Source organism: Ovis aries, chromosome 5 (genome assembly GCF_016772045.2).
Source record: "Ovis aries strain OAR_USU_Benz2616 breed Rambouillet chromosome 5, ARS-UI_Ramb_v3.0, whole genome shotgun sequence".
Lineage (NCBI taxonomy): Eukaryota > Metazoa > Chordata > Mammalia > Artiodactyla > Bovidae > Ovis > Ovis aries.
In genome coordinates this window covers 65816873-65840230 of record NC_056058.1, presented here as the reverse complement: position 1 = coordinate 65840230, position 23358 = coordinate 65816873, and the positions used below count along the sequence as shown (strand labels likewise).

Sequence of the window (23358 nt, the reverse complement as noted above, 5' to 3'; positions counted from 1 at the left end):
GGTATCTCCTCACCACCACCCCTCCTGACCTTGAACATGGAATAGCTCCTCTCAGCCCTCCTATGCCCGTGCAGCCAACCAACTCCCAGAGCTTCTCAAACTCAGGTCCATTTAGTTGGTGATGCCATCCAACCATCTCATCTTCTTTCATCTCCTTCTCCTCCTGCCTAATTCTCCATGCAACAGTACTGGAATGGGTTGCCATGCCCACCTCCAGGGGATCTTCCCAACCCAGGGATCGAACCCTTGTCTTTTACATCTCCTGCATTGACAGGTGGGTTCTTCACCACTAGAGATAATTTGGTAAAATAAAGTTCACTGATACAGTTTCAGATTTCAGATTGCAGCTAACATTTAAGAAACTCCCCCTCCTTTAGTTTAGCTGTAGTATAAACCATAAAATCCATGAATACCAGAAAAGGCTATTAAAATACTGTTCCATTTTTCATTTACATGTCTGTATGAGGCTGGATTTTCTTCATATACTTTAACCAGAATGATATATGCCAAGAGATTGAATGCAGAATCGGGTAACAGAAGCCAACTCTATTCTATTAAGCTAAACACAAAAGAGATTGGCAAAAATTTGAACTCTTCTCCCAATGTTTTGATTAGGAGGAAAAGGTTATAGAAATTTGTTAATCTGTAATACATTTATTAGTAGTATTTAAAATTAGTAAATATTTAAAGCATGTAAATAAAACCATCTTTTATAATTTAATTTTCATTTTAATATGGTAAATATTAATAGATCTATATCACTTAAAAATGAAAAAAGCTCTTAGGACTCCTTAATAGACAGGTTCTGAGATCAAGAATTGGGAACCACTGTTTTTTTTATGTAATTACTATATACAAACATGTAGGATCTGTCTCTAGATTGGCTGGACTAGCTTGCAGAACATTGTCTCATGCCTACAACAATTTAAAAAGTTCAACAAAATATAAAAACGGTAATATGTTTGAAAGAGTCAGAGAGCAACCAAATCAGTGAGGAATTGAAGGGCCGAGATCCAAGAGAGAAGGGAAATATGTTGGGTTTAACATTTTATACTACTTTATTCCTAAAGGCATTTGTTGATTTTTAATTGACATGAGTGGGGAAGTTGAGAAACTGAGTAGAAATTTTAGCAAACTTACGGGTATGCAGAGGCAAAGTTGACATTTCAGGGTAATAAATCAACTAGGACTTCAGAGGCCAAGATCTCAGAGAAATGGAAAACTACCACCATCAGTCCAGCATTCTGTACTTTCTCCTTGGAGCATTCCTTGGCTTCCCAGGTGCAAATTAGCTTAAAAGTAAGCTAGGTTATCAATATTTTCATTTTGCTAGAGAGAATACAACTGTAGTTCAGAGTCTGCCAAGGTAAACATGTTTTGGTAAACACTCAGGATTTTTGGTTGGGACCCCTGAAGGACCATTCCCTAGGAATAAAGGGGAATGAGGAATATATTGGGCTATTAAAAGACAAATTCAACTTTGATTTGCATAGTTCTTGATTGGGTTAAGGTGAGCAGATTCTGCTTTAAATGCCTGTCAGAAGCTAAAGAAAATCTCTGGAGAATTGAAACATTATCCAGAGCTTTAAATAAAAATACAGATAATAGAAACAGACTAACTCATGATCCAGATATTGATGTTACCAGGTAAAAACTTCAAAATAATGAAATATTTCACCAGAGACCTAACATTTATTTATTTTTATATTGCATAGAAGTTCTAGAATTGAAAATTGCAATAACTGAAATTAAGAATACAGTTAATTTATCACCCCATTAGATATCACTGATTTGGAAGATCAGAAAAAAAAAAAACTTACATTCAGAAATAGAAGAAATGGATCTAAAATAGAGAAAATGAAATACAGGCAGAATAATGTGAAAAGGGCTAACATGCATGTGATCTAAGCTGTCTAATGAGAACGGAAGAGAGAAAGGGACAGAAGAAATATTTGAAAACATATTGGCAGAGAATTTCCCCAAACTGATTAAGGATGTCAGGATATCAAGCCACAGATTAAAGAACAGTAAGGATAAATCTAAAGAAGGCTACACTTATACACATCTTAACACAGCTGAAAGCCAAAGATATTGAGAAAATTACAAAAGCAGCCAGATAGAACAAACCAAACACACATAATCAAAGCCAAGAGACAATAAAATGCTACTTTAAAATTGCTAAAAAGATTATAGCGAATGACAATATCCTTCACATATAAGGTTAAACTATAAAGACATCTCAAATGAACAATAACAACACAAGTATTCATCATTAGGACATTCACGCTGAAAGAGACACTAAGAAAAATGGAAAATGGAATATGACCTCAGAAAGGAACCTAGAAATACAGGAAAACATTGAGAGAGAAAAAAACGGTAAATACCTGAGTACACATGTCAATATTAGTACAGAATGTGGGAGGGCCACATGGATTATGTGTTCGGATTCTTGTATTGTCTGGGAAGTGGTATAATGAATTAATTTCCATGAGATTTACCATGTTGGTGACACATCCTGTAATCTCTAGGGTAAAAGAATAGGGAAGGCTAGCAAATAGATAAGAAAAAATGAAACAATAATACATTTGACTCAAAAGAAGAAAAATGGAAATATTGAAAGATGAGAGAAGTTAAAAAAGGAAAATTGTGTATTTAAATCAAATTACTGGTAATTAATGGACTAAATATTTCAATCAGAAGGCAAGGCTGCTCTGCTCTGGATAAAAAACAAAATCCAGCTATATGTTACTTACAGAAGATAGATATTTGATGAAGGGAACAGAAAGATTGAACACAAAGTTGGATAAAGGTAAAATGTTTTATATTTGCATGTTTAGGAATGTAAAATTTCCATTTCATCTTTTGTAGTTACCTAGGGTCCGCTTTTCATTGTTTTTAGGGTTAAATGGTTATATTAGATTGGTCTGTCTTAGATAGATTTGATTTAAATGTTTCTCTGAAGTTCAATATGTCACATTTGTTTAGTTAAGCTTTTTCATTTTGGAGGATTTCAAGCGAATATGAAACAAAAATTTAAAAAAAAACCGTTTGTCTTTGGCTGTGCTGGGTGAGCTGCGTGGGCTTTGTCTCTATTTGCGGTGACTGGGGACTACTCTTAGTTCCGGTGCACAGGCTTCTTATTGTGGTGGCCTCTCTTGTTGTTGTGGACCATGTGCTCTAGGGAATGTGGGTTTCAGTAGTTGCAGCCCCCAGGCCCTAGGGCACAGGCTCAATAGTTGTGGTGCAGGGGCTTAGCTGCTCCACAGCATGTGGGATCTTCCCCGATCAAGGATCTAACTCGTGTCTCCTGCATTGGCAGGCAGATTCTTTACCACTGAGCCACCAGGGAAGCCCCAGAGGCAGATTCTTATCCACTGGATCACCGGGGAAGTCCCCCCAGATAGTATCTTAATTTAATATTATTGATTCGTGGCTAATCTGTTTTTTTTTCTTTTAACTATATTCCCATCCTTGGCTTATTTTGCACAATTCCCAGGTGTCATTTCATCATTCTTTTAGTACATATTACAAAACATAAGAACTCTTTAAAAATAACCATCCTATTATCATGCCTTAGGAAAACTAAAAGCACCAGGGGCTGGGGGTGGGGCATGGGGAGTGATTGCTAATTGGTATTGGGTTTCTTTATGAAATGACAAAAATGTTCTGGAATTACACAGGGGTAGATGGTAGCACCACTTTGTGAATCTGCTAAAAAATCGAACAAACATATAATTGTATAAGAGTACATGTAATTGTATAAGAGTAAATTTTATGATGTGTTCATTGTACCTTAATTAAAACTAACAAAAGTATTTCCTTGGTATTCAGATAATGGTTTTTTATTTTCTTTTTAAAGATTTGTTTATTTATGGCAGTGCTGGATCTTCACTGCTGCAAGGGATTTCTCTAGTTGCTGCAGGCGAGGATTACTCTCTAGTTGCTGTGCTCAGGCTTCTCACTGTGGTGGCTTCTCTTGTGGAGTATGGGGTCTGGGACCTGAGGGCTCAGCAGCTGCAGCTGGCAGGCTCTAAACTGATAGCTCAGTAGTTGTGGTGCATGGGCGTAACTGCTCTATAACATGTAGTATCTTCCTGGACCAGGGATCGAACCCGTGTTGCCTGCAGTGGCTGGCAGATTCTTAACCACTGGACCACCAGGGAAGTTCCAGAGATATGGTATTTTAGATTAGATCTTTCAGTTATTATTTTACAAATTATACTCCTAAGATGTTCTCCTATGTGGAGTTTGTTTGGAAAATGTCTAGGGTCCATTGGCGGGGTTACATCTAAGAAAGCCAGATTTGTAACTAAAATTTTTATGTAGTCTTTGGAGAAGGCTGGTATTTTTCTCTAGAAATAGATAAAACTCTTATGAACTTCAATATAAAACACCTGAACTTTGATGTGAAATCCATATTTGAGGAAGGCCAAGGCTTGTTAGGTGATATTTAGAAATTTTCCAGTCTGTCTAATACTACTGTGAATTTTAGAATCCTCAGCCATTGTAGAAATAAAGTCATCCACAACTGAATTAGGCCTCCAAGAATTTATGTCTGTATTTCACAGTTTTTATGTTGCAATGGTGTTTACAACTACCATTACTAGCTAACATTTGAGAACTACTTAGGCATTGTGCACTGAGCTAACTGCTTTAAACACATCATCTCCTTGAGTTTACACAGCTAATCTCCAGGTGAGGGTAGAAATAGTGAAATAATTGTACTGTCTTTCTAGGCTACCAAGTGGGCAAGTTCAGGATTCAAGCCTGAATTGCTGAGTTGAGCAAAGTTGGTAACTGGACTATGTTGTTATTCAGTCACCAAGTCACGTCCAGCTCTTCGCGACCCCATGGACTGCAGCATGCCAGACCTCACTGTCCCTCATCATCTCCTGGAGTTAGCCCAAGTTCATGTCCATTGAGTCAGTGATGCCATCCAGCCATCCCATCCTCTGCCACCATCTTCTCCTCCTGTCCTCAGTCTTTCTCAGCACCAGGGTCTTTTCCAATGTGTCTCTGTTTGCATTGGGTAGCCAAAGTATTGGAGCTTCAGCATTAGTCTTTTCAATGAATATTCAGGATTGATCCCTTTAGGATTGACTGGTTTGATTGTCTTCCTGTCCAAGGGACTCTCAAAAGTATATTTCTAGCACCACAATTTGAAAGCATCAGTTCTTCTGCTTTCAACCTTCTTTATGGTCCAACTCTCACATCCATACATGACTACTGGAAAAACCCTAGCTTTCACTATATGGGCCTTTGTTGGCAAAGTGATGTCTCTGCTTTTTAATATGCTGTCTATAGCTATGGTTTGTCATAGCTTTCCTTCCAAGAAGCAAGTGTCTTCTAATTTCACGGCTGCCGTCAATATCTGCAGTGATTTTGGAACCGAAGAAGATAAAATCTGTTACGGCTTCCACTATTTTCCCTTCTGTTTGCATGAAGTGATGAGACCAGATGCCATGATCTTAGTTTTTTGAATGTTGAGTTTTAAGCCAGCTTTTTAACTCTTCACTTTCACCTTCATCAAAAGGCTGTTTAGTCGTCTTCAGTTTCTGCCATTATAGTGGTATTATCTGCATAGCTGAGGTTGCTGATACTTCTCCCAGCAATCTTGATTCCAGGTTGTACCTCATGCAGCCCAGCATTTTGCATGATGTACTCTATATATAAGTTAAATAAGCAGAGTGACAATATACAGGCTTGTCATACTCCTTTCCCAATTTTGAACCAGTCAACTGTTCCATAAAGTTCTAACTGTTGCTTCTTGACCTGCATGCAGGTTTCTCAGGAGACAGGTAAAATGGTCTGGTGTTACCATCTCTTTAGGAATTCTCCACAGTTTGTTGTTATCCACATAGTCAAAGGCTTTTGAGTAGTCAATGAAACAGAAGTAAATGGTTTTTTTTGGAATTCTCTTGCTTTCTCTATGATCCAATGAATGCTGGCAATTTGATCTCTGATTCCTCTGCCTTTTCTAAACCCAGCTTGTACATCTGGAAGTTCTAGATTCAAGTACTGTTGAAGCCTAGCTTGAAGGATTTTTAGCATAATCTTACTGGCATAGGAAGTGGGTGTAATTGCCCAGTAGTTTGAACATTCTTTAGCACTGCCCTTCTTTGGAATTGGGTTGAAAACTGACCTTTCCCAGTCCTGTGAGCACTGCTGGGTTTTCCAAATTTGCTGACATATTGAGTGCAGCAGTTTAACACCATCATCTTTCAGTATTTTAAATAGCTCAACTGGAATCCCATCACCTCCACTAGCTTTGTCCCTAGTAATGCTTTCTAAGACCCGCTTGACCTCACAATCCAGGATTTCTGGCTCTAGGTGAGTGACCAATCTGTAGGGGCTGAGATAACCAATCTGAGATAATGCACAGTTCTTCTGTGTGTTCTTGCCGCCTCTACTTAATCTCTTCTACCTCTGTTGTCTTTACCATTTCTGTCCTTTATCATGCCCATCCTTACATGAAATGTTTCTTTCACATCTCCAGTTTTCAAGAAGAGATGGCTAGTCTTTCCCACTCTATTATCTTACTCTATTTCTTTGCATTGCTCATTGAAGAAGGCCCTCTTACCTCTCCTTGCTATTCTCTGGAACTAGGCATTCAGATGAGTATGTCTTTCCCTTTATCCCTTGCTTCTCTTTTTTGCTCGTTTTAGTCATTCAGTCATGTCGGACTCTTTGTGACCCATGGACTGCAGCACACCAGGCTTCCCTGACCATTACCAGCTCCTAGAGCTTCTCAAACTCATGTCCATTGAGTCAGTGATGCTACCCAGACATCTCATCCTCTATTGTCCCCTTTTTCTCCTGCCTTTAATATTTCCCAGCATCACGGTCTTCTCCAAGGAGTCAGTTCTTCACATCAGGTGGCCAAGTACTGGAGCTTCAGCATCAGTCCTTCCAATGAATATTCAGGACTGATTTCCTTTAGGATGGACTGGTTGGATCTCCTTGACTTGCAAGAGTCTTTTCCAACACCACAGTTCAAAAGCATCAATTCTTCAGTGCTCAGCTTTTTTTAGTCCAACTCTCACATCCATACATGACTACTGGAAAAACCATAGCTTGACTTTGTTCTCAAAGTAATGTCTCTGCTTCTTAATATGCTGTCTAGGTTGGTCATAGCTTTTCTTGCAAGGAGCAAGCATCTTTAAGTTCATGGCTCAGTCTCCATCTGAAGTGATTTTGGAGCCCAAGAAAATAAATTCTCTCTGTTTCCACTGTTTCCCCATCTATTTGCCACGAAGTGATGGGACCAGATGCCATGATCTTAGTTTTCTGAATGTTGAGCTTTAAGCCAACTTTTTACTCTCCTTTTTCACTTTCATCAAGAGGCTCTTTAGTTCTTCTTCACTTTCTGCCATAAGGATGGTGTCATCTGCGTATCTGAGGTTATTGATATTTCTCCTGGAAATCTTGATTCCAGCTAGTGTTTCATCCAGCCTGGCATTTTGCATGATGTACCCTACATATAAGTTAAATGAGTAGGGTAACAATGTACAGCCTTGACGTACTCCTTTCCCGATTTGGAACCAGTCTGTTATTCCATGTCCAATTCTAAATGTTGCTTCTTGACCTGCATACAGATTTCTCAGGAGGCAGGTAAGGTAGTCTAGTATTCCCATCTCTTGAAGAATTTTTCAGTTTGTTGTGATCCACATACTCAAAGGCTTTGCTGTAGTGAATAAAGCAGAAATAGATGATTTTCTGGAACTCTCTTGCTCTCTTGATGATTCAATGGATATTGGCAATTTGATTCCTTGTTGCTCTGTCTTTTCTAAATCCATCTTGAACATCTGGTAGTTCATGGTTCATGTACTGTGGAAGCCTGGCTTGAGAATTTTGAGTATCACTTTGCTAGCATGTGCTGCTAAGCTGCTGCTAAGTCGCTTCAGTCGTGTCCGACTCTGTGCGACCCTGTAGATGGCTAGCATGTGAGATGAGTGCAATTGTGCGGTAGTCTGAACATTCTTTGGCATTATTTTTCTTTGGGATTGGGATGAAAATTGACCTTTTCCAGTCCTGCAGCTACTGCTGAGGTTTCCAAATTTACTGGCATATTAAGTGAAGCACTTTACCACCATCATCTTTTAGGATTTGAAATAGTTCAGCTGGAATTCCATCACCTCCACTAGCTTTGTTCATAGTGATGCTTCTTAAGGCCCACTTGACTTCACATTCCAGGATGTCTGGCTCTAGGTGAGTGATCACACCATCATGATTATCTGGGTTATGAAGATCTTTTTGGCATAGTTCTTCTGTGTATTCTTGCCACCTCTTCTTAATATCTCCTGCTTCTGGTGGGTCCATACCATTCCTGTCCTTCACTGTATCCATCTTTGTATGAAGTTCCCTTGGTATCTCTAATTTTCTTGAAGAGATCTCTAGTCTTTCTCATTCTATTATTTTCCTCTATTTCTTTGTATTGATCACTGAGGAAGCCTTTCTTATCTTTCATTGCTTTTGTTTGGAACTGTGCATTCAGATGGGTATATCTTTCCTTTTCTCCTTTGCCTTTCACTTCTCTTCTTTTCTTAGCTGTCTGTAAGGCCTCCTTAGACAACCATTTGGCCTTTTTGCATTTCTTTTTCTTGGGGATGGTCTTGATAACTGCCTCCTGTACAATATCAGGAACCTCTATTCATAGTTCTTCAGGTGCTCTATCAGATCTAATCTCTTGAAAGTATTTGTTACTTCCACATATAATCGTAAGGGATTTGATTTAGGTCATACCTGAATCATCTAGAGGTTTTCCCTACTTTCTTCAATTTACGTCTGAATTTGGCAATAAAGAATTCATGATCTGTGCCAGAGTCAGCTCCCAGTCTTGTGTTTGCTGTGTAGAGCTTCTCCATCTTTGGCTGCAAATAATATAATCAATCTGATTTTGGTATTGACCATCTGGTGATGTCTATGTGTAGAATCTTCTCTTGTGTTGTTGGAAGAGGGTGTTTGCTATGACCAGTGCATTCTCTTGGCAAAACTCTAGTAGACTTTGCCCTGTTTCATTTTGTACTCCAAGGCCAAATTTCCTTGTTACTTGAGGTATATCTTGACTTCCTACTTTTGCATTCCAGTCCCCTCTAATGAAAAGAACATCTGTTTTTAGTGCTAGTTCTAGAAGGTTTTGCAGGTCTTCATTGAACTCTTCAACTTCAGCTTCGTCAACATTACCAGTTGGGGCATAGGCTTGGATTTCTGTGATATTTGAATGATTTGCCTTGAAAATGAACAGAGATCATCCTGTTGGTTTTGAGATTGCTTTGAAAAACTGCATTTCAGACTCTTGTGTTGACTATGATGGATATTCCATTTCTTCTAAGGGATTCTTGTCCACAGTAGTAGATATAATGGTCATGTGAATTAAATTCACCCATTCCAGTCTGTTTTAGTTCACTGATTCCTAAAATATCGATGTCCAGTCTTGCCATCTCCTGTTTGACAACCTCCAATTTGCCTTGATTCATGAACCTAACATTCCAGGTTCCCACGTAATATTGTTCCTTACAGCATCAGACTTTACTTCCATCACCAGTCACATCCACAACTAGGTGTTGTTTTTGCTTTGGCTCTGTCTCTTTATTCTTTCTGGAGTTATTTCTCCACTCTTCTCCAGTAGCATATTGTGCACCCTCTAACTTGGGGAGTTCATCTTTCACTGTCATATCTTTTTGTCTTTTCATACTGTTCATGGGGTTCTCATGGCAAGAATACTGAAGTGGTTTGCCATTCTAGATGGGGAAACAATGGAAACAGTGTCAGACTTTATTTTGGGGGGCTCCAAAATCACTGCAGATGGTGATTGCAGCCATGAAATTAAAAGACGCTTACTCCGTGGAAGAAAAGTTATGACCAACCTAGATAGCATATTCAAAAGTAGAGACATTACTTTGATGACTAAGGTCCGTCTAGTTAAGGCTATGGTTTTTCCAGTAGTCATGTATGGATGTGAGAGTTGGACTGTGAAGAAAGCTGAGCACCGAAGAATTGATGCTTTTGAACTGTGGTGTTGGAGAAGACTCTTGAGAGTCCCTTGGACTGCAAGGCGATCTAACCAGTCCATTCTGAAGGAGATCAACCCTGGGATTTCTTTGGAAGGAATGATGCTAAAGCTGAAACCCCAGTACTCTGGCCACCTCATGTGAAGAGTTGACTCATTGGAAAAGACTTTGATGCTGGGAGGGATTGGGGGCAGGAGCAGAAGGGAATGACAGAGGATGAGATGGCTGGATGGCACCACTGACTCGATGGACGTGAGTCTGAGTGAACTCTGGGAGTTGGTGATGGACAGGGAGGCCTGGCGCGCTGTGATTCATGAGGTCCCAAAGAGTCGGACATGACTGAATGACTGAACTGAATCCAGTGGACCACTTTTTGTCAGAACTCTCCACCCTGACCCGTCCATCTTGAGTGGCCCAACACGGCATGACTCATAGTTTCATTGAGTTAGACAAGGCTGTGGCCCATGTGATCATTTGATTACCTTTCTGTGATTCTGGTTTTCATTCTGTCTGCCCTCTGATAAGGAAAAGAGTCTTATGGAAGCTTCCTGATTTGTAGAGACTGACTGTAGGGGAATCTTGGTCTTATTCTGATGGGTAGGACCATGCTCAGTAAATCTTCAATTCGCTTTTCCATTGATGAGCGAGACTGTGTTCCCTCCATGTTTTTTGACCTGAGACCAAACTATGGTGGAGGTAAGGAAATGGTGAACTCCTGCCTCACACAGTGCCCCTGACCCTGCAGCAGGCCATTCCTGGACACTCACGGGCAGGTCTGGGTCAGTCTCCTGTGGGGTCACTACTCCTTTCTCCTGCGTTCTGGCGCACACAGGGTTTAGTTTGTGCCCTCCAAGAGTCTGTTTCCGCAGTCCTATATAAGTTCTGTGGCTCGGTGGTGGGGTTAATGGTGACCTCCTCCAAGAGGGTTTATGCCACACCCACACCCACACCCTTCTTTGCTCAGCTATTTTTAAAGCCTCCTCAGATAACCACTTTGTCTTCTTGCATTTCTTTTTCTTTGAGATGGTTTTGTTGACTGCCTCCAATGTTATGAATGTCTGTCCATAGTTCTTTACATACTCTGTCTACCAGATCTAATACATTGAATCTACTCATCACCTCTACTGTATAATCATAGGGAATTTGATTTAGGTCATACCTGAACGGCCTAGTGGTTTTCCCCACTTTCTGTAGTTTAAGCCTGATTTTTGCTATAACGAGGTGATGGTCTGAGCCACAGTCAGCTCCCAGTCTTTTTTTTTTTTTTTTTGCTGACTATAAAGGGCTTCTCAATCTTCAGCTACAAAGAATGTAATCAATCTGATTTCAGTATTGACTAGTTGGTGATGTCTGCCCAAGAACATTGCTATAATCATCCCCTCTCAACTCCATCACTGAACTTTCTCTAATAGGTCATTCCTATTATCAATGGACCAGGTTATTTCCCTAAACATCTAAAGTTTTATTGACCCTTACTTCCCCTATGTCCTTGTCAGTGGCACTCCATTTTTTGTTCCCCTTTACAGGAGAATTCCCTGGAAGAATCATCTATGCTGTTGTCTCTAGGTTTTTTTTTTTCCTTCTCTCTTAGCCTATTCCAGTCAGTTTTTTTGTTTTTAACGTCCTGCTCAATCAGTAATCAATGACATTTGACTTCCTCTTGCTAAAGCCAGTATTGACTTCTGATTCCTTATTTTCTGCCTAACTGGCAGCATTTGACACCACTGATCACCACCACTTTCTTGAAACCCTTTCATTGGGCCATTTCTCAGTCTCACTCACTGGTTTATCCTTATCTCGACCCTAAATGTTAACATACTCCCTGACCCAGTTCTTGAACCTCCTTTTTTTTTTTTTTTTAAGATAATGTTATTTATTTATTTGGCTGTGCTGGGTCTTCCTGCTACATGGGCTTTTCTCTACTTGTGGTGAGTGAAGGCTACTTTCTAGTTGTGGTGGGCAGGCTACTCACTGAGGGGGCTTCTCTCGTTACAGAGCACAGGCTTTAGGTGTGCAGGCTTCGGCAGCTGTGGCTCAATTGTTCAGGTGCTTAGGCTTAGTCGCTCCACAAAATGCGGGATCTTCCTGGACCAGGGATCAAACCTGTGTCTCCTGCATTGGTAGGTGGATTCTTTACCACTGATCCAGCAGGGAAGCCCTTGACCCTCTTTTTTTCCTACCTCCATTTCCCCTACTTTCTCGTCCAAAGCTCTAGCTATTATTTGCATGGTAAGCACCCCAAATTTATATTCCCAGCCCAGTCTTTGCCCCTACAGTCTATATAATTGTCAATTTGACCAAACAAACATTCAAGTTAAGGATGTCCAAAATTGAGTTGCTCCCTTGTGCTCAGCTGCTTTTATTACTTAGAATTGTTCCTTTCCCTGTTGGTTTCCATCTTAAAGTAAATGAGTGTTATACTGCTACTTGTGCAGATTTTATCCATCACTGGGCATCATGTAGGGTATGAGGATACTTCCCTTATGGTCTCTGCCCCCAGAGTTTAAACTTTGATAGTGAAGATGTGGTATAAACCAATAGCTGTCTCCCAGTCACCTTTCTTTCATTCTGTCTTTAGGAATCCTGAGCTTTATCTGGGCTCCCTGATCCCTAAAGGCAGGTTGAGGTTGGCAGGACAAGACAGGAAGGATATTGTACGCAAACACCATGGAGCTGCCACAGCCCTGGGCTGCTTACACAGCTGTGGGAGAGAGACGTGATCTCTCTTGTTTAAGCTGCTGGTAGATTTCATAGCAGCCACACTGGCATCCTAAACTTGGAAATAAGAATTTGAGCAAGGATTTCCCCCCAGTATGGATGGAAGGGAGGTAGGGGCAATTTGAGACCTGGCAGGTACTTTGGGTTGGTATAAGACAAAAGGAAGGTGTGGGGACCAGATGAATTTTAGAGCTTTGAACTGCCTGAAGTCATTAACATTTAGACCGTATTCTAGCCCCCAGAAGCCTGCAATCACCATTCAGCCCAGCTAGTTTGTCAACTTTCATAAACAAAGAAGTGATTTAAAATATTTAGCTGTTGTTAGCAGCATGAAGGAGAAGGCAAGGCAATGGCACCCCACTCCAGTACTCTTGCCTGGAAAATCCCATGGACGGAGGAGCCTGGTGGGCTGCAGTCCATGGGGTCACTAGCAGTTGGACACAATTGAGCGACTTCATTTTCACTTTTCACTTTCATACATTGAAGAAGGAAATGGCAACCCACTCCAGTGTTCTTGCCTGGAGAATCTCAGGGATGGGGGAGCCTGGTGAGCTGCCATGTATGGGGTCACACAGAATCATACACAAATGAAGTGACTTAGCATCAGCAGCAGTAGCAGCATGAAATCCTTTTTGAAATTCTTTTTAAAACTACTCTTATGCAAACTGAAGATGACAACAGAGGATGAGATGGTTGGATGGCATCACTGACTCGGTGGACATAAATGAGTAAACTCCGGGAGTTGGTGATGGACAGGGAGGCCTGGCGTGCTGGAGTCCATGGGGTTGCAAAGAGTCAGACACTACTGAGCAATTGAACTGAACTGAACTGTTGTAGAACTGAAATATACAGTCCCCAATCGGCAGGCTGCTCTGGCTGGAGGGAGACCACATTCTCTGTGGGTGGGCTCTGCTGTGAAATACAGTTTAATGTATGTATGCATGTATTTTATTGGAGTATAATTGCTTTACAGTGTTGTGTTAGCTTCTGGTCTGTAATGATGTGAATTAGCTATAGGTATATGTATATCTCTTCTCTCTTGGACCCCCCTCACGCACATCACCATCCCACCATTCTAGGTCACCACAGAGCACCAAGCTGAGTTTCCCTTGCTGTATAGCAGATTCACACAGGTTTAAAAATACTTATCTAGTTTAATTCCCTTATTTAACAGGCGGGGAAACTCAGGCTGAGAGAGATTTACTGTGAAACCAGAAGTTTCATCTGTCCCTTCACCTATTTGGGTTTTGCTTTCCTCAAATTTAAAAACAAGCTTGAACGAATTCATCTCTGACCTCTCTTTGGTGAGGAATGAAGGAAACATGGATTGCACAAAACTAATCTCAATTAATCAACTGCTATGTGCTAGTGTGAAGAACACAGACTTGGCGTTGTGTTTGTATCAAGTAGTCCAGACACATCTGATTTCTGATATTCCAGCAATTACAAGGTAAGAAATTTCAGGACAACACTGAGTTTATAATGGGCCTGGGCTCACTTTTCCTAGCAATAGACACGGCAGGTAAGTTTACACAGCCTCATTTCTTTTTATTAGCTCATCTCTGTGTGAAGTAGCCAGAGAGGTCCTTCCTATTTACAGCTAAACAGACTGTTGGCAACTGCTTCATACAAAGTAACAACAAGCAAAGGACATAGTCAAGACTGAAATCTAGGTCAAGTGCTCATTAGGACAACTCTTCTTAAATGATATGAAAATGTGTATGAACTCATCCAAGACCTTATAAATATTTATGATCTGGCCAAAATTATTGCAGAATGTTTTGTTTTCATTATTAATAGCATATGCACATAGTACCTATCTGTACCCAAGGGAGAAGGGTGTTAAAAGGTGATAGGGTTGTTCTTCGAGTAGTGTGAGATACTTGGTTTCTGAAAGTAGCTTCAGGAGGCAATTGTCAGATGCTATGACAACAGAGGATGAGATGGCTGTATGGCATCACCGACTCAATGGACGTGAGTTTGAGTGAACTCCTGGAGTTGGTGATGGACAGGGAGGCCTGGCGTGCTGAGATTCATGGGGTCGCAAAGAATCAGACATGACTGAGCGACTGAACTGAACTGATGATGTGCAAACAATTAGAGAAAATAATTTTTTAAGGAGAGTTTAGTAGAAGACAGTTAAATCCTGTATTTTTTCTTCAGGATTCATACTTGTACTATCCACTCTTTTCTGTTGTCTTTGTCACTCTGATATATCGAGGATGACCGGAAGCATTAATCTGTGGCCATTTCATCTGTCTCCTTTTAAAAAGAAAGGCCATTGAACCTTAAACTATATTAAACATTCTCTTTTTATGGTCAAATTGAGATTCTGCACAAATATAGCTAATGAAATTTGTAGATGATCTGCTGTCTAGATTTATATGAGAGGCTTTGATTGAAAATGAGCTATAAAGCACATGTTGAGTGAGCACCACACAGCTTCCACCTGCCAGGCAGCTATTTCTGGAACAGTCTTCATGTCCTATTTCATCGCATAAGTGAGTGTTGGTGACTGAATGAGTCAAATGTGGAATTTGCCGACTTTTCCCTCTGATCTCTGATTCTTGCCACCCTCCAGCCAATTTCCATCCCCTTTTCTCATCTCCTCTTTCCAAACTCTCCCCTTACGTGATTGCCCATGTGATCTCTAATGGACAGTTCAGTCAACATGTTAGAAACAAAACTTTTGGTCTTTAGCATCACACAATTCTTTTCCAGTCTCCCACATCTCAGTAAGTGGAGCAACCCATCATGGTACTCCAGCCAAAAATGTTAGGAGTTGCCCTTAATTCTTTCTTCACTCACCACAAATTAAATCTATTATTAGCAAGTTGTATTCAGGTCACCCTCTATGGTATTTCCAAACAGAGGCTCTTCTCCCCATCAAACTCATTCAAGGGGCTCCCAAGCAGAAAAGTCAATTTCACGTGTGAAAAAGAAATTCCTTTGGAATGGGCACATTGTCTGCTGCTTGCTGCTGCCGCTAAGTCGCTTCAGTTGTGTCCGACTCTGTGCGACCCCATAGACGGCAGCTCACCAGGCTCCCCCGTCCCTGGGATTCTCCAGGCAAGAACACTGGAGTGGGTTGCCATTTCCTTCTCCAATGCATGAAAGTGAAAAGTGAAAGTGAAGTCGCTCAGTCGTATCTGACTGTTAGTGACCCCATGGACTGCAGCCTTCCAGGCTCCTCCATCCCTAGGATTTTCCAGGCAAGAGTACTGGAGTGGGGTGCCATTGTCTAAAGGCTGCTATTTTCAGCTTGAATCAGCTCCTTTCCAAGCTGGGCCCTGGCTGGATTTTGACCCTAGTGTCCCCTGGGTTGGGCATATTTGGTTGTGCTGTGGGGTCTAGGTGGGACACTGCCACCTGGTGGTCCAAGCAGCCACTCCCTCTCACCTGGTCCTCTTCCAATTCCCATGCATCTCCTTTTCTAGTCTTGTTCCTCTACAGTCTTTTGCACACATCATGGTAAAATCAGTCTTTAAAAATCATATATCATGTTATTTTGCTTTTTAAGTTAAAATCCTTCGTTGCTTCCCTATTATGCAGCATGAAACCCAGAATGATTGAAGGCCCTCCACGACCTGGCCCTTGACCTCCACTTTTTCCACTCTTCTTGGACACACGTGTCCTTCCTAGTCTTGAATGTGGAAGGCTCTTGCTGCCTGGGGACTTCTATACATCTTTCTGTATTTTTAGTGTAATGCGTTTCTTTTGCTAGTGTTTTTTTTTTTTTTAATTGAAGTGTAGTTTATTTACAATGCTGTGTTAATTTCTGCCATAAAACAAAGTGACTCTGTTATACAGACACACATATATATACCATACACTTTTTCGTATTCTTTTCCATTATGGTTTATTATAGCATATTGAGTATAGTTCCCTGCGCTATACAGTAGGACCTTGTTGTGTATCCATTCTATATAGAATAGTCTGCATCTGCTAATCCCAAACTCTGAGCCCTTACATCTTTAGATGATTGATGCTTCCTCTTCATTGTGTTATCAGTTTAAATCTCACATCTCTATGGGGAGTTTTTCATGACCCAGTTATCTAAACTCAGTACACCAAACGCCCTGCCACCATCTCTCTCTCCTTGTTACATCATCACCCAGTTTTATTTTTCTTCACAGTCTTGAACACCATCTGAAATTAGTTTGTTTACTGTCTTACTCCTTACAGATTATAAAACTCCTTGGGGGCAAAGAAGTTGTGTGAATTCTTCATTGTTAATTTCCTTGGTACTCAAATACTGATTGAATCACAGGGAGGGGGTGGAGTCAGAATGCACAGTTAAGGACCAGTGGAGAGGAGAGTGACACGCAGCAAGCATATTTGGAAGAGCTGATTAAAAATACATATTCATAGAGCAAACTTGAAAATAAGTCCGTCTTCCCTCTCTCCCTTCGTCCTTTTCCTCTGTCTTTCACTTGGAGTGGGGCTTGTCTGTGTGTGTGCTGGATCATTTGCTTTCAGGGGACTCTTGACTGTGAATAATTCCCCTCCCAAGTGGAGAGTAAGGCCTTCGGACTGGGAGAACTTTCTGCATAAGGACTCCTCCTGGCTCCAAGGTTGTACCTCTAGCTGTCATTTGCTTTCCGGGCACAGTAGAGCTAAGTAGCATTGTTTAACCTTTTGGAAGCTGTGTATGAAATTTACATTAGTGGGGTGTTGCTGTTCGGTTACAAACCGTTTATCCCATGAATATCAATGTGGCTGTTTGCTCTGAGAAATTATCTTCTATCTTTTGAGAGGAGCTGAGGAATCCATAAAAATGTACAGAGGAGAGGAGAGACAGCCCCACTTCCTCTAGCATTGCTGGGGAGAATGGGGAGCAAGGTAACCTCTGCACCTAGGAAGAGGGCCGTGAAAATACTAATTTTTCCCTCCCCTGGGGCAATTTTGAATAAATATTTTGGTTTAGTTATTTTAAAATATGAGTGTCTATCATGGAGCCTTGTAAAAAGTAGACATTTAATATCTTCCCCATCAGCTGTTTGATATTTAAAAATACTTATTAAACAGAAAAGTCATTCAGTAATTAAGAAATATGAACATGTAATTAAGGTAATGTCATCCCAAATCTATAATTCATCACTAAGGACTTTTAAAAATTTTCTATTTGAGTAGATGCAAATGACCAGAAAAGGGACTTTAAAAAAATTGATAGACTATATCTTCCAGAGCAGTTTTAGGTTTATAGAAAATTGAGCTGAAAGTCCAGAGAGTTCTCATTTGCCCCTTTCCCTTGCCTCCCCTCAGGTTCCTCTGTTAGAACATCTCACCTTACTAACATTTATTCTACAGTTGATGACCCAATTTTGAGACATCATTGTTAAAGTCCATAGTCTTTGTATAAGGATTAACTTTCTGTGGTATATATTCTATGGGTTTTGAAAAATATGTAATGACGTGTATCCATCATTGCAGCATCATACAGAATAGTTTCACTGCCCTAACCATCCTCCATGACTCCTCTCTCATCCTTTCCCACCTCTTCCACTGAAACTCCAGCAATTGCTGATTTTTTTGCATTTAAAAAAATGATGGTAAAATAAACATACAACTTAGAATTTTAACCAATTTTGAGCATACAATTTAGTTTTATTAACTACATTCAACCACTAATCTTTTTACTGCCTCTATACTTGATGGCTGGATGGCATCACTGACTCGATGGACGTGGGTCTGAGTGAACTCCGGGAGTTCTTGATGGACAGGGAGGCCTGGCGTGCTGCGATTCATGGGGTCACAAGGAGTCGGACACGACTGAGCAACTGAACTGAACTGATACTTAAACGTATTTTCTAGAATGTCTTGTAGTTGGAATCCCACAGCCAATCCTTTTCAGGTTGGCTTCTTTCACCAAGCAATGTGCATTAAAGGGGGCTGTGGTTTTCATCATTTTATCTGAAATGATGTAGATGCTGAAGACTTTAATCATCAGGACTTCCATCATGGACATAGCTCCAGCAGACATGCTGTCTGGAGTGAGGCTGGTATTGGCAAGGGATAGTGGGGAAACTTGGAACCTTAGATTTCAGTGTCAGTCATTTAGCCAAATAATTTAGAGCAGAAATAGAGTAGCTAACTTTTATTTACATGCACAGACTCTTGGTAACTAGTGATTCTGTCCTTCTAAATTTCATGCCGTCATTGTTTCTGTTTATTTGGATATTAAACTTTATGTCATCTTTTGTATTTTAAAATGTCTGCCTCCCTTCTTTGTAAGAGGGATTCAAAGTGGCTTTGCTTTTTCTAATGAAATAGAGAAAGAAAACTGAAATGAAAAGAATTAGCATCAAAATCGTGTTGTAGTAGGTAATCTTTTTGGTGAGGGCAATTTTTTGTTAGTAAGATGAGAGTACTTACAGAGTAAGGAAGATCTTTGTTAGTAAGATCAGAGTTCCCTGACAGACTTTAACCAGAAACTGAGCTGTTCCTTCACCGTGCCATTATTTGGATGATCTGAACTTGTAATAGGGGCAGGGAGTAGGTGGAAAGATAAAAGAAGGGAGAAGGAGGCTGAGTTGAAGCAAATGCTGAAGATGCCTTGGTGTTACCAGTCCCCACCTAGTGGTGATAATGAAACCAGGTACAACAGGTGGTACACAAGCAGGATGAGTTACAGTCTCCAAACCTCCTGTGTGCCTGGCACTGCGGTGGATGCTGGAGATTCAAGGATGAACAGAATACAGCTCCTGCCCTAATGAGCTGACATTCTAGTGGGGAGCTCTATAGTAAACAAGAAAATGAAAATGAATTTAAACTTGGGAGGGCTGTGGAGAAATGTAATGAAGAGAAACAGAGTGAACCTTCCAGAGTGGTCCTGTGGGGTCTACTTTAGATAAAGTGGTCAGGGCGGGACTCTTGGGGGTGGTGATACTTGAGTAGAGAGTTCTTAGTAACGAGGGTACCAGCCATGTGTAGATTTGGCACGAGATTATTCCAGGCAGAGGGGACATCAGGTGCAAATGTCTTAAGGCTGGAATTAGGTTGGCATTTTCAAGGAACAGAAGAAGACCAATCTAGTTTAAACACACACACACACACACACACACACACACACACACACACACACACACGTGAAAAGGGATAAAGATTGAGTTTGGAGGGGCAGACAGAAACCAAATGATGAATAGGTTTATAGGCCAAACAGGGAAAGGAGCTTGGAATTTATTCTAATGTGTTAGGAAGCTACCTGCGGGATTTGTGAAGGGCAATGATATGATTGTGTGTATGTCATGGTAGCGGAGGGGGTGGGGGTGCTTCCCCTGGTGGCCCAGTGATTAAGAATCTGCCTGCCAATGCAGGAGATGCAAGAGATACAGTTTGATCTCTGGGTCAGGAAGATCCCTTGAAGGAGGGCATGGCAACCCATTCCAGTATTCTTGCCTGGAGAATCCCATAGACAGAGGAGCCTGGTAGGCTACAGTCCATGGGGTCACACAGAGTCAGAAATGACTGAGTGACTGAGCATGCGTGTGTGTGTGTGTATGTATAAAATATCTTTTGGCTGTGCCCCATGACATGTAGAATCTTAGTTGCCTAACCAGGGGTTGAACCTGCGCCCTCTGAATTGGCAGCACAGAGTCTCAACCATTGGACCACCAGGGAAGTCCTCAAGCCTTTTATTTTTAATAAGACAGTTTTGTAGTAGAAGTTGATTGGAGGGAAAGAGGCAAAAATAGAATAAGGAGGCCAACTGGAGGCTATTTTGACTGTCTAGGTGTGAGCTAAGCAAGGCCTGCAGTAAGGGGATGACCAGTGGTCGTAGTTGGAAGTAGTTTCCTGCAGGATGTGAAAGTAGAATAGACTCGCTGATGGATAAGACACTGGCGATGCGTGCGATACAAAGGTGTTGAAGGTTCAGAAGGAGAATCTTTACATCTTGCTAGAGTAAGGGGAAGTCTTGCTGGGTTTGAAGGATGGCTGAGAGGAGACGATAGGAAAGGACATTGCAATTGGGAACTGCCATGAGCAGAAGCACAGATGCAGAGAGGTGAGCATTATGTTTAGAAAAATGCAAAGTGAGAGTCTGGAGTTTACTTGAGAAAAAGAGGGTGCAGAGCGTCTACAAAGGGAACTTAGGGCTAGACTGGGAAGGGTCCTCAATGCCATGTGCAGATATTTGATTATGTAGAGTAGGCACCAGGGGAGCTGTATTTGTGAGGAGTGTGCTCAGTGGCAAGTAACTGAAACTTTCTAAGTATCTTAAAGTGAAAGTGAAGTCGCTCAGTCTTGTCCGACTCTTTGCGACCCCATGGACTGTAGCCTATCAGGCTCCTCCCTCCATGGGATTTTCCAGGCAAGTGCACTGGAGTGGATTGCCATTTCCTTCTCCAGAGTATCTTCCCCACTCAGGAATCGAACCCGGGTCTCCTGCATTGCAGGCAGATGCTTTACCGTCTATCTTAAAGAGGAATTTACTTTTCTCTTATCCTTAAAAACCTGGGGGGAGTCACCGTTTGAGATGGTCAGGCTGCTGGCCCCTGGTGCTCTTTCATCTTTAATATGTTGACTTTCATCCTCATGCTTGTCACCTCCTGCTGTCTGCTTGTCTCCTGTACCAATGTGGGCATTATCTGTACTCTGGGCAGAAAGAAGGGGCCAAGGGGGAAAAAATAGCAAAGGCTGTGCCAGTCCCTCCTCCTTTGAATGTGGTAAAATATATGTAACATAAAATTTGCCATGTAACTCTTTTAACTGTATAATCTAGGGGCATTAGTAATACATTATGCTGTGCAACCATCATCAGTATCTACTTCCAAAATGTTTCCATTACCCTAAGTAGAAATGATGTAACTGTTTATCAGTAACTCTCATTCTTCCCCCTGCTCCCAGCCTTTGGAAACCTCTAAGGAAATGGCAACCTACTCCAGTGTTCTTGCCTGGAGAATGCCAGGGACGGGGGAGCCTAGTGGGCTGCCGTCTCTGGGGTTGCACAGAGTCGGACACGACTGAAGCGACTTAGCAGCAGCAGCAGCAGCAACCTACTCTTTGTGTCTGTGAATTTTGTGACAGTCTCTTTTGATAAGAAACATAAATACTATCAAGAATCTCTGTTCCATAGCTTTATGACTGATATTTTTATATTGCCTTTTTGGAATTTTCCTTTTCCTCCACACCTTCCCTTCCCCTCCCTCCTATCTCCTCTTGACCTTCCTTGGTTTTTCATTTAAGGGCATTGTTGAAGACCAGGCTGGTCTCTGGAGGTGGATGATTTGGAAAGAATGTAACAGATTCTCAGAGTGAGAAAACCATAGGAACAGAGGCCTGTGTACAAAGACAAGTGGAGGAAAGAAGGCATACAAGGGTTCTGGTCACCAATTCTGATTCATGAAAGGGTTGGCATTCCCAGGCCACCAAGCAGTTCTCTGACATCAGCTGGTTGTCCTGTGGTTCAGCTCAGTTTTTACACTCTTTTCCTGGAGATGGCATCACATTCCACAGGTTGAGGGCTCAGTTCTGTAAGCTTGCACCTCCTTGCCACACTGCAGATGCCAGTTGCAAGTCCAGGTTGTCACCTGAGCTTCTGAACAACTGACTATAGATTAGAGGTTCTAACAACCCTCTTCTTGGGTTCTGCTTATTTGCTAGAGTGGCTCACGTAACTCAGAGAAACATTTTATTTACTAAATTAGTGTTTGCTGTTCAGTTGCTGAGTTATGTCTGACTCTTTGCAGCCCCATGGACTGTAGCCCATCAGGCTCCTCTGTCCATGAGGATTCTCCAGGCAAGAATACTGGAGTGGGTAGCCATTCTCTTCTCCAGGGGATCTACGTGATCCAGGGATCAAACCTGGGTCTCCTGCACTGCAGGCAGATTCTTTATTGTATGAGATTCTTTACCATCTAAGCCACCAGGGAAGACCTTATCAAGCCAGGAGTAGGGGTGGCTAATGCTCAAAAGACCCAAACTCTTGGATGGCTTAGGGGAAGAGATTTTAAAGGTGAGCTGAGGGGAGAGGGTGATGGGGAACAGGGTCAGCTAGTGCACATTTGTTTCTGATTGGTGGGTGACAGAATAACCAGGTGAGGCCACAGGGCTTAACATTATCAATCTTCAGGCTCCCGCTGGTCTGGGGACCATGTACTCAGAGTCACACTCCTAGTTGGGGTCTAGTTTCTATAAACTAAACAACTGTGGGATATGCATTAGACTTTACCTTTGAGACATAATTAGGAGTCCCTGAGACTAATTAATTGTTTGAGTTTATGGATGTATATCTGCCTGATTGTCTTTTGTTTCTGCATTCTTTAATTTTCCCTATCAGCTGCTTGGGCTTACTTGTCTCTCTCTGCTCACAGATGCTCTAGGATACCACAGTTTATTCCCTTATCAGTGGCAAGTTGGGCATGCTCTGGGGTCCTGTCACCGGGAAGTCCTCTACATATGTCTTCAGTTCAGTCGCTAAGTCGTGTCAACTCTTTGCAACCCCATGAATCACAGCATGCCAGGCCTCCCTTCAATTCAACCTCTAGTCCCTCTTCCTTCCCTAGATATCAGGAAGTGGGTGGAGTGGGCAACTGAACGTTCCAACATCTAATTACATGGTTGTGTTGACTGAAACAAAAAATGTACAGCCTAGTAGTTGAAAATTATGTTTTCTTTAGTGGACAAAACT

The 23358-nt window shown here is 41.5% G+C and overlaps 1 long non-coding RNA gene across 3 annotated transcripts in view; it reads left to right on the top strand.

Annotated features, from left to right (window-relative positions):
- Window positions 1-23358, top strand: part of LOC105611754 (uncharacterized) — a 206166-nt gene that overhangs the window by 56191 nt on the left and 126617 nt on the right. The window contains exon 2 of one of the 3 annotated variants that reach the window (XR_009600710.1): window positions 13903-14178. The exons of the other annotated variants lie outside the window; for them this stretch is intronic. This is a non-coding gene — a long non-coding RNA (uncharacterized LOC105611754). The remainder of the gene's footprint in view (window positions 1-13902; window positions 14179-23358) is intronic. 3 annotated transcript variants of the gene reach the window in all.